Source organism: Marmota marmota, unplaced genomic scaffold (genome assembly GCF_001458135.2).
Source record: "Marmota marmota marmota unplaced genomic scaffold, marMar, whole genome shotgun sequence".
NCBI lineage: Eukaryota > Metazoa > Chordata > Mammalia > Rodentia > Sciuridae > Marmota > Marmota marmota.
The window spans coordinates 1,812,879-1,826,870 of NW_026000076.1; the positions used below are offsets into that span (position 1 = coordinate 1,812,879).

General features: G+C 33.0%; 1 protein-coding gene across 4 annotated transcripts in view; it reads left to right on the forward strand.

Annotated features, from left to right (window-relative positions):
- The window catches only part of Dpyd (dihydropyrimidine dehydrogenase), a 761,982-nt gene that overhangs the window by 81,662 nt on the left and 666,328 nt on the right, over nt 1-13,992 (forward strand). The gene's annotated exons all lie outside the window — the stretch shown is intronic.

Below are 13,992 nucleotides of genomic sequence, written 5' to 3' on the forward strand. Positions count from 1 at the left end.
ACAAAGAACTCAAAAAGCTAAACACCGAAAAAACAAATAACCCAATCAACAAATGGGCTAAGGACCTGAACAGACATTTCTCAAAAGAGGATATACAATCAATAAATAAATATATGAAAAAAATGCTCATTATCTCTAGCAATCAGAGAAATGAAAATCAAAACCACTTTAAGAAATCATCTCACTCCAATCAGAATGGCAGCTATTATGAAGACAAACAACAATAAGTATTGGCGAGGATGTGGGGGGAAAAGGTACGCTCATACATTGCTGGTGGGACTGCAAATTGGTGCAGCCAATTTGGAAAGCAGTATGGAGATTCCTTGGAAAACTGGGTATAGAACCACCATTTGATCCAGCTATTTCTGTTCTTGGACTATACCAAAAGGACTTAAAAACAGCATACTATAGGGACACAGCCACATCAATGTTTATAGCAGCACAATTCACAATAGCTAAACTGTGGAGCCAACTTAGATGCCCTTCAGTGGATGAATGGATAAAAAACAATACGGCATATATACACAATGGCATTTTACTCAGCATTAAAAAAGAACAAAACCATGGCATTTGCAGGTAAATGGATGGCGTTGGAGAAGATAATGCTAAGTGAAGTCAGCCAGTCCACAAAAAACAAATACCAAATGTTGACACTTGGTTTTTAATTGAGAGATGGCCTAGTTCTTGGTGAATGTTTTATGTGAATTGATGAGAATGTTTATTCAGCAATTTTTGAGAGTAGTGTTTTATGAGTATTAATTAGATGAAAATGGTTAATAGTTTACCTAGAGCTTCAGTATCTTTACATCATGCATTCATTCTGAGAGAATTGCTTGAATTTCCAGCTAGGATTTGAGATTGGCCAGTTTTCTCCTTTGAAATTCTGACAGTTTTCTTTAGTGCCTACAACCTTCTCTACCATGTTTTGCTTTCTGTCTGCCTTTCAGTTGCCATTAGCCTTACTAACAGTTCAGCATGTCTCCAGTGGGGAAAAACTTTCCAAGTAAAACACACCAGCCCCTTACCAGTGATCACTAGAAGTTTTCTGATTATCTCCTCATCTCATCCTGAGAAAGTTCTTTCTTATTAGGAACATTAGTTTGTGAAATCCCCTTCCTTTCTCTGATCTTGCATGCCTTTAAAAATATGGGTGTGGGGTTTACCCAGCTATCTATAGTTTTTGGCAGTGGTAATATTGACTGGCCTCTTGTGCCTTTATGTATTCTATTTCAAAGTTAATTTTGCCCTCTGTGTCTACCTTAACACATTGTTTTGTCATGAAGGGCATGCTCTACTTTAAAATAAACAATTATATGGCATAAGTTCAAAGGAAAACAAATCTGTGTTATTTATAATTTATTTTTGTTTTGTTCGTTTCAAGAAAAATGTTTGATCCACTGTTGGTTTTCATTTCTCTCTGATGTGAACATGCCAGGCAGTTTCATTCTGGCATTTTCTTTCTCTCTATTCTTGCTTTTGGTGAACTCATCTGTTTCTTTGTCTCTCTCCACAGGCTACCCCTCATTGTCCTCTGTGTCTGTGTCATACACCCTAGTCACCCTCTTTAACTCCAAACACAGTTCTAAATGCTTACCTGACATTAGATTGCTCTGTAGAAACTTCAGATTCAGCATCCAAAAACACAGTTTATTTTATCTTTATCTTCTAGCTGGTCTGATTTTGATTCTGTTACTGGGACTAATTTTAATTTTTAGTAAGTTCTTTATCCTGTATAAGGTATAGTTTTCAATTTATATTTCATTCAAATGAATCAAAATATGGCTAGGCCATTGCTTATTTTAACCAGATATTTTACTAACCAACAAATATCAATTAACATTTTTTTCAACATTGTAGTAGTATATATTAAAACTAACTCATATATAAATGAAATGATTTACTACTTTGGTGAGAATTGGTTATTAATTAGTCTGGTTAAATAAGGAACACTAAAGGATAACTTGGTTCTGTCTACTCAGTTCAGTGCTCAAAAGTGTAGGTTAACAAATCCTATGAGACAAAGTTAAATTAGTTTTAATTGAGCTTTTTATATGACCACTTAAGCACTTACCTTTCCTAAAGTGTCTGTTTTTACAGCTAGAATATGCAACCTGTTATCTTCTAATTTCTTTAATTTCCTGTTCTCTTCTCTGGAGAGAGTTTTGTATCATTGAGTACGCTACACCTGGGTGAACACAATCAAATGACTTCAGTGTAGGGAGATAAATATCAACGGGATTCTGTAGGGATAAAGTCAAAGTTACATTGTAGGATGTGTCTAATTAAAGTTTTATGAAATAAATGCATTCGTTCTGTTTTCTTGGTGAATTTATATAACACCTTAAAATCTTGAGGTCTCAGAGTTTTAGGAAGAGTTTAAGGACATTATCCTATAGGATGTAATTTTTCTGGTTATATATAGTTGTTTTCTCCCTCTCTCCCTCACTCCCCCCTCTTCCTTCTCCTTCTCCTCTTATTCTTCCTCCTCCTCCTCTTCTTCTTCTGTTATATTTACTATTGTGTCTACTTCTGAGGAAATTATATATGTGTTTTATGTGAAATAAAATGATGGGTATCCGTATAGTCTGATTCAGAAATAGATGATGTTTATACAAAGTTCCAAAGTAGATATTATATCCCTTTACATATGCTGTTTTTTAAGACCCTTAAAGGTATCAACATTAAATGAGAATCAGAGTTATGAAAAATACCACTTAATATAATAACAAATTTTGTGTTTTTTTTCTTAAATAGACTGAGAAGACTTTACATTAATCACTAGAAATGAAATTTCTTTGCTATTAAGCAAAATTATTCAAAAAGTTCCTTTTACTTGAAAACTATTTTAAATGAATTTTATTACTTCAGTGTCAAAATTACTTCATTTAATGTTATTTTCATTTGAAAAATTATCCTTAAGCTGGGTGTGGTCATCCATGCCTGTAATCCCAGCAACTGGGGAGGCTGAGGCAGGAGGATCACAAGTTCAAGGCGAGTCTCAGCAATTTAATGAGTCCCTAAGCAACTTTTCGAGACAGTGTCTTAAAATAAATTAATAAATTTTTATTTAATAAAAATATCTGGGGATGTGGTTCAGTGGTAAAGTATCCCTCGGTTAAATACCCAATACCAAAAAAAAAAAAAAAAAATCCTTAAATGTCTGAGGAGAAAAGTGTATTTAACCTGATTTAAATTTTATGTACTATATACATATATATACAACCCACTGCTTAGTCTCCCATTTATATGTCCAACTTTTATGTTTATTTGTATCAGTTAAAAAATATCTTAATATATGAGATCCAGATAGACGTGAAGTGAAGTTTTTCAAGTATTTTCTGAAAATCATTTTTTTTGATTCATTGATGAGGATATTAGTACTTTCATAAAAGCTATTTACTTTGGCAAAACTAACCATGGAACACATGGTAAAATATAAGCATCTTGGACTATAACATTAAATTACAGATTCCAGAAATGAATTTCAAAATTAATTTATATACAAGGTTACATTGATTTTTATCCATATTGCATTTAATAAACAGAAGGGTGAAAACCAACTTTATACCTTTAAATAGTTAGATATGTGCTATTAATCTGTATTTTTAATTGGAGAAGACATTTTTAAATGTCTTCCAAGAGATTTTCTCATTTCTATTTTGGTAGTCCCACTACCTAGATATTTGGATTGAAATGTGTTTGCCTGTATTTCCATTTCAAAACACACATTCAGGCATGTTATGAGGAACAAGTACCATTATAAGTAGTCCCAAAACACCTTTGTGATTAATGTTTTTAAAGTTCTTTCCTATTATTTTATCTTTGACATAAGTAGCAATTCAGAAACACTTATGCTATATATAAAGGAAGAGTATAAAAATGAGATTATTACAGTAACTCAATGACATATTATAAAAAAGGGTATTTCCTGTAGGGTAGTCCAATTACAAAATAGTAAAACAGGAACAAAACACGATAAAGTGTTTTCTTTCTATTTGTTTCAGTAAGTTTAGCACAGCAGGAATTGTGGCATTCTTCCTGGCTGGTGTGTCAAATCTGCAGTTTGAAATGTAACTGCAAATGGGAATTATTTTAAAGACATCATATATAAGCTAATAAACTTAGTCATACAAATGAGATAATTATATAGAATTTAATATATTTGCTTTTAGTATAATAATTTTATAACTTCAGTTTGAGAAAATAATGTGTTCATTTGAAAAATATTAATAAACATGTATGTTGAACACATGTAAGACTAAACCTTGAATCATTTAAATGCAGTCTTTGCCTGCATCCATTTTTTGAGGTGTCTTTTCACTTGTCCATATCTGTCTTGATGAGACAGTTCAGCTTTGTTTGGGGAAAAGATTTTACAGATATTATAGACTAAGACAGTAAACATAATGAAAACTTTATATAGGATCCAAGAGAACTTTTAAAAAATAACTTGACATCTCTTTAAGACCACATCTTGGACTATAGAATATGGGAAAATATATTCATTGTATTGATTTGTGGAGATCAACACCATGTTTTTTTTTTTTTTTAAGACAAGAGGTCTAGAAAGGTCAACCAAGGAAAGAAAAATAAGTAGGAGAGCTGGGATGTATATCCTAAAAAGAATAAGATCCTCAAAGTCACCTGACTCAGTGAGTCTTGAAAAGAGATATGGGGAACCTTGGTAACAGAAATTGGAGGGATAGATCCAACACACAAGAAGGACAATGGTGCTTTGAGTAGTGGATGCTGCTTCCAAATGGTCCCACACACATTTTGTGTATAAGTTCATAGTTCTTACTAGAGAAGAGATGACTTGGAACCTGTGTGAAATGCACTTATTGATTCCTGAAAGTATGGCATTGTATAGTCTACAAATATGGAGACTGTAAAATGAATTCAGGAGAAACTTTTTGTCTCACCCTCTGACATCTTGGAAGTTTTTATTCAGGCAGAAGAAAGATTTGTCTTAATTAAGACTTATGTTCCTAAGTTCGTAATTAAATGGTTTTAAAAACCTGAAATATTGCACCTGAGCCAACTGTCAGAAATGTGCTATATCCAACTACAAAGGTATCTGCAAGGTGTCTCACTGCCAAGCTTTTTGACTGTGAAGTCTTGAACAGTGTGGCTCCATGTCTTTACCTCCCAATCATACCTCAGCCCACTATAATCTGACTTCTTTGCCTCTTATCTTCTGTTAGACATAATAACTTTACAAAGTAAAATCTCAATGGACATATTGATGTATTTTAACTTTATTTATTTTGTTATTTATCATTTGTGTCCTGCTTTCTTCAAAGATATTAAAGGATCTATTAAATTTGTGTGAAAATTAGATAGTACTTGTTGAATAATAATATATTTATCACTTATTTCAAAGTACACAATTAACAGAAGGAGTACAGGAAAATTTTTAATAAATCTTGCTAGGCAGTAACTAAATAAAATACAAGAAAAAAATAAAATTAAGGAGAAAAATGGCCCCTTTTTATGCTGTTGTCTCTGCTCTCAGATATACACATGCTTGGCTTCTTTTCACTTTGTGTTCTTCTCACAAATGTACAATGCTAACCCAACTTATGCCATCAATACTTGTGATCCCATCTTTCATAATTCCTTCCTTCCTGAGACTTTATATGACATAATGTAGTGTATATATGTGATTCATTTATCTTTACACTATCTTCCTATCAATTCATCTTTCCAATAAAATGTAAGCTCCATGAATATAGTTTTTTTTGTGTTTGATTACCATATATACGAGGCATGTAAGACAGTTCCTGGACATGGCAGCTGCTCAATATTTGTTGAACAAATAAGTGGGTTTAATAATTCTATTTGATGCACAAGTCCGAGAGAGGGGCTACTAGGAGCCATGGAAATGATGTGGAATGAGACAAAGAAAAGACCACATCAGAACCTTAAGAAACTCAACATTTAATAATTATTTAGAAAATTATAGTACAAGTAAATAGATAAGAGAAAAAAAAAAAGATCTGAAAATAGCTAAATGGGTAGTGGGTCAATATAGTGTTTTTAAAATAAAAGAATGTTTGAAATAAAGACAGTACCCACCCTTAGTGAATGCTTCTGATACATCAATAAAAAGAGATCTGAAAAAAGTTTTCTCTGAATTGAGTGGAATGGGCATTATTAGTGACTTGAGCTATATCCATGGAAAAGCAGGAACAGATGCCCCTCAATTATCACTTTAGCTTGAGCTGCTGTAATTTAACACCATAATCTGTGTGACATAAACAACAAACGCTCATTCCTCCCATTCTGCAGGTGTCCACCACAATCAGGAGAGCTCGCGTACTCCCTGGCCTCTTTTTACACTGGACTTAATTCCATTTATGTGGGCTTCTTCCTTATGAACCTCAAGGCTCTACTCTGAATATCATTATTTTGCTATCACTTTTAACATGTGAATTTTGGGGTGGGGATATAATAATTTGGGGTATTTCATAATGATTGGAACAGGTTGCAGAATAAATGAATGAACTGAAAGAAAGGAAATGAAAATTGTCAACATGGACAACAATCCTTTTTCCTACTTTTTGACCATACAGAAGAGGAAAGAGATATTATCAATTTGGAGAAGTTAAAGATAATTTAATGGCAATAAAAATATTCCAGGAAATAATAGGAAAAGAAGTTAAAGTTATAAACACAGGACTCTGGAGAAGGTGGAAAGAAAGGGAATCCAGTATTTTGGTTGGGATCCATTTTTTTTTTTTTTGATAGGAGGAGGGCCTGAAACTTTATTGTGATAAGAGACAGAAGAAAAGCCAGTGGGACTGACAAATTGGTTTAGGGAGGTGGTGGCAGCACTATTTGGCAGCACCATAAGGAAGCTTTAAATTTTTCACAAAGGTAGAAATGAAAGTTTATCAGGTAAGGATAAAGGAATGGAAAGGGACCAGCTTGGAAATCAAAAGAGACAGAACATTTCAGAGAGTTATTCAGAAATCAGAAGACAAAAAAAAAGAGGAGTTATTTTGGAAAAGAGAAGAGCATAAAGTTGACCAACAACATAAACTGTTGCTGTGGGTGTTGAGATCTTAGCTGATTGATGGCCATGCTGATACCCCAAAGCCAGTGTTCTGCATATGTGAAGAGTTTTCTTTGTGGATGTGGAAATTTTCATCCATAATTTCTAAGGAAAGCATGATGGAAGAACTGAGTAGCAAGGGGCTAGGCATCTTTATACAAGCTATTTGAAATAATTAAAAATACAGTTTAGACAACAAAAACTGACATGAACTAAATGGATTAAGAAAAATTGGGTAGTCGATAGCAATAATGGCAATAATAGCAACAATAATGACAATAATAAAAGCAGCTGTCCTTTGTTGTTTACCTACAAAGTGCCAAGAAATGTTTTATATACATTATGTCTACTGATGACAAAGTTATGAAGTATAGGTATTGTTACTACTTAAAGTGTTAATTTTACCTTAACTGAAGTTAGTATCAGATTATATATGTAATAAATAGCAAATATGGATTTGAACCCTTTGATATTTAGTTCTTGTGTTTTCACTTTAAGTAATTTGTTACACAGAGTGTGTAGCAGAGATCTTTGGGAATGTAAGTACAGTCCTAATGGGGGAACTGAACAAGTCAAATTGTTTGAAGATTAGTGTTGGAGGAGTGGGATGTTTGAATTAGTAAAATTCAGGAAGAACACATTGAGGTGACAGGAAGTTTTTGTTCTTGGCAATGTGAACTTTTTTGCTGCTATCCTCCAATGGAACAATTCATCGCTGCAGGTATAAAATGCCTTAGTTACACTTACTGAAGATTATCTTTTTCATGTACCATTTTTAAAACAAAAGAGTTTTGATAAGACATTGAGCTCCAAGTAATTTTGTTATGGATTTTTAAGAAAATGGATTAAAGTGTTCTCAGCGAAATCTCCGCGGGAGAACATCTTGAGGTACAATCTCAAGAAATTGGTCAGACTGGGATAAAGACCAAAATCACAGAGTAGCAACATGTGTTTATTTCAGGTTACGATGGATCACATAATTTGTACTTCACCTTTGTTATTTCAGATAACTAGCATAGACTTTCAGAAGGTGATCATTTTTTTCAGGATGAGAAACTATTCATGAAGGTACATCTTTGCCTTTAGAAATTATTGTTATATACTTAGCAAATTCCTTGAATTTTTCTAATTGATCATATAAATCAGGTCCACTTTAAATTGCAAGTTTAGTTTAGTCACTGGTGTTGCCTAGGAAGTACTAAAGTTTCTCAAATGCACAAGCTTCTTGGGAACCTACTATTCTTACTTGATTTAACATGCCTCACGTGGTTTCCATGGGGTGAGTGGAGGTGTTCCACTGTGGTAAAGTATGTGCACTTCCAGGCCCAGTGAGACATAAGCACAAGCTTGGCCTGTGTGAGGACCCTGGAGAAGGCAGTGTGAGTAAAGCTTCATGGAGAGATGAGTTCTCAGGCTGGACTGGACTTGTTTCTTTGTTGTGGAAAGGAAAATGAATTTTAATTAATTATTAATGATGATAAGCAGATGGAGCCATAATTTCTGGCTTTTCTTTTTTGGATGGGAAATGGGATTTCAGAAAAGTAGTTTGTATACAGGAACTGTCCTTTGTAATAGGGCTGGAACTTATATTCCCATCTGCATAACTCCTGTTCTTTTTTTAATACCACCTATATTGCCTCTTAATAGAAAATATTTCAGTGTTTTTAACCATACAGGGGCTATGGGAGATGGACGGTAAAGAATTCAACCATTGAAGTGAGTGCATTTTAAAGCACTTTAGATACGGTTACTAAGTAAATTGTAACTATAGCATAAGTGTTTATTGTGGCATTTCATCATTTAAATACAACTTTGCATGAATTATCTTGCTCCTTCCTCATAATAATCCTGCAATATACGAACTATTTTTATATCCATTTTATGTATGAAGAGAAATTCAAATGGGTCAAATTTTTTCATAATCATTTACTAAGTGGCACATTTATAGTAGTGAAAATAAGTTCACTCTTTTCTTGATTATCACAGATAATTCTGTTAAAAATGGTTTATTAGACTACTCTGTAGTTATTCTAGTGTGACTGTTTGGTTGTAAGAATTTTTTAAAGATTTCATGATTCACATTCTTAATTATCTTTTCTAAGACAATTGCAGAGGGAATATTCAAAGATCTGAATGAGTAGAATAATTTTGGAGAAGTAGATGTCAAAGCAGAGGACTCTAGGTATACATTAGGACCATGTCCTTTTTAGAAAAATAGCCAAACAAGGATTTTAAAGATATTTACTTGTTTAACAAATATTGGAAATCTACTCATGTTCCAGACACTTGGAGGTTGGGAGCCAGATAAACCCAGTAAACTTAACTTATGTGACTTAATACTTACACTGAAATTGTCAGAACCTAATTCCTTGACATTAGTTGTTTTGCTTGACAGAAATCTATGATATACCAAAGAAAAGGCTCTTTAGTAACCGTAAACTTTGCATTGCATAAATATAGGAAGTATTTGTCAAAAATCTATCATAAATCTTAGGATTCAGTCATATCTGTAAATATGTTTTGGTCATCTCAAAAGCAAAAATAGATTTTAAAAAAGGCTTAGAGTTTGCTGAAGAGCTCTCACATTCTGTCTGGAACATGGCAAGATAGTGTCAGTCTTATGATGCTTGGTTTGGCACAGGCAAATAAGTATTGGCTAATATAAACAGTATACCCAGCCAATTCATTACTGTTCTATATTCAGTTTGGGAAGATGAAAGATGGGGGTGGGATGAACCAGCAAAGCTGACCTCTATCTCTAGTTGTTAAACTGTCAGCAGCTTGGGATGCATGATCTTTTAACTAAACACTTCTAATTCAAGATTTCTGAAAATGTCATACAGGTATGCTTTTCATTTTAATGTAATCTCTCTTCAAAATTCTGTTCTGAAAAGATGAAATGTAGGTTATCCCTTTGGCCAATGTTCAACTTTTCCTTCTGTGCTTTGAAGTTAGTAGACTGCAGAGTAACTGATTGTTCTTAAATGAATTTCCTTAAGCAAAGTTGTTTTAAAAAATATGTCTGGTGTCTTTGTTTATTCCTAAGGGTTGCCTAGATATCAACTCTCCCCATGCTTTTCATTGAAGCATATACATTGATATATATATATATATATATATATATATANAAAAGACAAATTGGAGGATTTAAACTTTGTGATTTCAGAACTTACTAGACATATACAGTAATCAAGATGGTATAGTAATGGCATAAAGGCAGACATATAGACCAATGGATTGGGGCAAAGAGCACAGCAATAAACCCTCACAGATACCATCGGTTGATTTTTACAAGGGTACTGAGAGCATTCACTGGGGGATAGTCACTTCAACAATGGGAAACTGGATATCCACATGCAAAAGAAGGAGGTTGTATCTTTACCTTACATATACAAAAATTAACAAAATGAATCAAAGATCAAATATAAGAATTAAAATGATAAAACTTTAAAAAGAAAATACAACCTAAAATCTTTATGACACTGGATTTAGTTGTGATTTCTTAGATATGACACCAGAAGTACAGGGAAAAAGGAGAATAGTTAAGTTGGACTTCATGGAAATTAAAAACTTTAGTACATCAAAGGATACTACCAACAGAGTGAAAAAGCAAGCTTTAGAAATGGGAGAAAATATTTCTGAAACACACATTTGATAATAGATTACTATCCAGAATACATAGAGAATTCCTAAAATGCAACAGTAAGAACTAAACAATCCAAATCACAAATGGGCAATGGCATGGACAGACATTTCTCCAAAAAAGATATACAGATGGCCAATAGCACAGGAAAAGATGTTCAACATCCTTAGTTATTAGGGACATTAAATCAAACCACCACGAGATACTACTTCACATTCATTAGGATGGTTATTATCAAGAACAAGAAAAATCACAAGCATTGGGGAGCACAGAGAGAACCTGACGCCCCTTTATACTGCCCGCAGGAATGTGAAATGCATTTGACGTGGAAAAGTCTGGCAATTCCTCAAGACATTAAACACAGAGTTACCATCTGATCCACAATTTTACTTCCAAAAGAATGAAAACAAATGTCCATAGAGAATCTTGTATATGAATGTTCTTATCAGCATTTTCCATAATAGGCTAAAGGAGGAGACAACCCACGTGTCCATCAATAGGTAAATGGATACATGAAACATGGTCTATGGTCACAGACTGTGGAATGCCCTTTAGCTTTAGAAAGGATGAGAGTGCAATGAATGTACAATCTGGTGAAGGGACTAAAGCTTCTGAACCATCCACCTAAGGATGATCAAGGCAATACTTTCTATGTCATGTGCATTTTACCACTGAATGATAGCTATAAAACCATCATTTTCATGGATAGAGACAATGCCCTTCTAAAATGTTAGACCAATTGACTGATGCTTTTAAAATTCAGCAACTAAAAACTTGTTACTCCTCCCATGACAAAGAGAGAAGAATAGGCTCTTGACACTCTCAACTTAGAATGATCCTCCATGATCAAATTACTCAAACCAGAGCTTTATAATACTCACAAGGCAGTCCTAAAACCAAGATTTTCAGATACAAAATGATGTGAAACTTCAGAAAAACATAACAACTTCAAACTATATAGTTTGTTTAATAATGCTCATTTTCATTTTTTACAGCAATTAGAAAAACAACCAAGTTTTATGTAGTCATTCAAGACATATACAACTGCAAATAAGGGAGAAATTTCAATTTTCCCCAATTTCTCATTTAAAGTCTCAAATGTCACCTTACCCATTATATACAAGCACAGAAATAAATAATATGTCAAAAATGTCTTTAATGTTCCCAGGACTTGAGTTACAAAGAAAATATCAAGAATTTAATCTTCTTTGTATATAAGAATTAACTCTTTTTTTAAAAAAAGAGTAGTTATAGCTGGAGACAATATCTTTATTTTATTCATTTATTTTGATGTGGTGCTGAGAATGGAACCCAGGGCCTTGCATATGGTAGGCAAGAACTGTACTGTTGAGCTGCATCCCCAGCCCTGAGAGAACTCTTTTGGTAAACCATGCAGCTTTTCCAGAGATGATTACTATGTTAGGTGTATTTAGATAGAAGGCTTTTCATGTATAATCAGGTTACTGCTGCCCATTTTACTGCCAAACAGTTCTTCTCTATGGTAGCATAATACTGTTACCAAGGGAACAGCTTATGGCTGACACATACAGTAGAGCCACAAATTAATTTCACAGTTATCAGGATATAGGGTGATAACAGTAACGTGAGCTACTGTGAAATTACCATTGTTCCCAGGGAGTTACAGTGTAATTATTACTTTTGTGGTAACTAAGCAAATAATTCGCATCACGACTTCTGAGTGTTTATTCTCTCTTATGTTTCTCTGTCCTACCTCTTTCTGTGACTTCCCTTTCCCTTCCTATACCTACATCCTTTGTTGGTTCAGAGATCTCTCTGTCCCTTTTTCCATTAAATGCTGGAATAGATTACTTTCTACATTGGCATTAAGGAGGGTTAAGGTGAAGTAAGGTGAAGACGTATTGTGTAACACAAGTGTATAATTAGGATGTTCATTTATGTGAAAGACATAAAGAACTAAAACAGAGAAATCCCTGGTATACTGAGAGGATACGTTCCATTTGTGATCCAAGTAGACTGATACATTCCAACTTTAAAATTAAATCCATATGTTGAATAAAGAATAAATTTCATGTGATTAAAAGCACTGGGAAAAATGAATACCTAACTTCCTTATCACTAGCTCTGGGACATTGAGACAGGGAAAATGACCTCCTTCAGCTCTAATCCTTCCATCTATAAAATGGGAATAATAATACCTACAGAATTGGTATGTGGCTTAAAAGAGATATGTGTGAAAGTGAATTTTAAAGTGCACAACATAATAAAGGCTTTTAAAGTATTAACATCATTACTATATCTTTGAGGCAATATCTCTTTATCAAAAAGCTACTCTAATAATAGAAGAAATTTTACAGGAAGACAGCAAAATAACAATAGTAACATGGAAAAGAGGGAGTTTTATTGCATTTGATTAGAATTAAAAATAATATTTCACTATATCTAGGGCACAATGAAATGAGATATGTGATAATTATAATTTGATAGTAATTTTTATAAGGAGATTCTCCAGAGAAACTCACATTTTATATTTTTATTGAGCATGTGTATATTAAATAAAATTTAACCATTGATATTAAGTAATAGTTTAGGCATATATATATATATGTGTGTGTGTGTGTGTGATATTTTCATTGCTTGAAAAACTAAAATTACAGTGATGAACTAATGTGAAATTTTAATTGTCCACTATGTCAAAAAGTAAAATTGTTGAAATAAGGGTAAAAATATATAAAGAAAGGTTGAAATTATGTAAGAATGTTTGTTCTGAATAATTATACTATGGGATTTATTCTCTGTTAGTTTTTTCTTAGATATATTTCAAATATTCTCTTAGTAGGATTGGCATATGACTTAGAGTTAACATTTGTCTCTAAGAGTTTTAAAGATGATTATTTATTATTCTGTTACTATTGATTAGATAATCCTAGCATAATTGAAATAACTTAATAAAATATATAGGTAGATATACTTACAAACTTAAAAAATAATGATGAGTATGTAGGAAGCTACCTTTCGTTGCTGAATATGTTCCTGGAGACATAGGAAATTAAGAATATCCATTTTGAAATTGCCCATCAGTGGTAGCTTTTACATAAAGAAGTATGATTTTAACTGAGTTTTTTTTTCATTCCATTAATAAAGACTGTTTTTTTATATTATTTTGATGACACGCCAGAGGTATGATGTTGTGTCTCAGTTTTATCATCTGTAAATTGGAGTAATGATGCTGACATTCAGTAAAGACTAGGTGATAAAATATGTATGTAAAGGTGCTTAGCACAATGAAGGTTTGATGTAAACCACAAAGGTC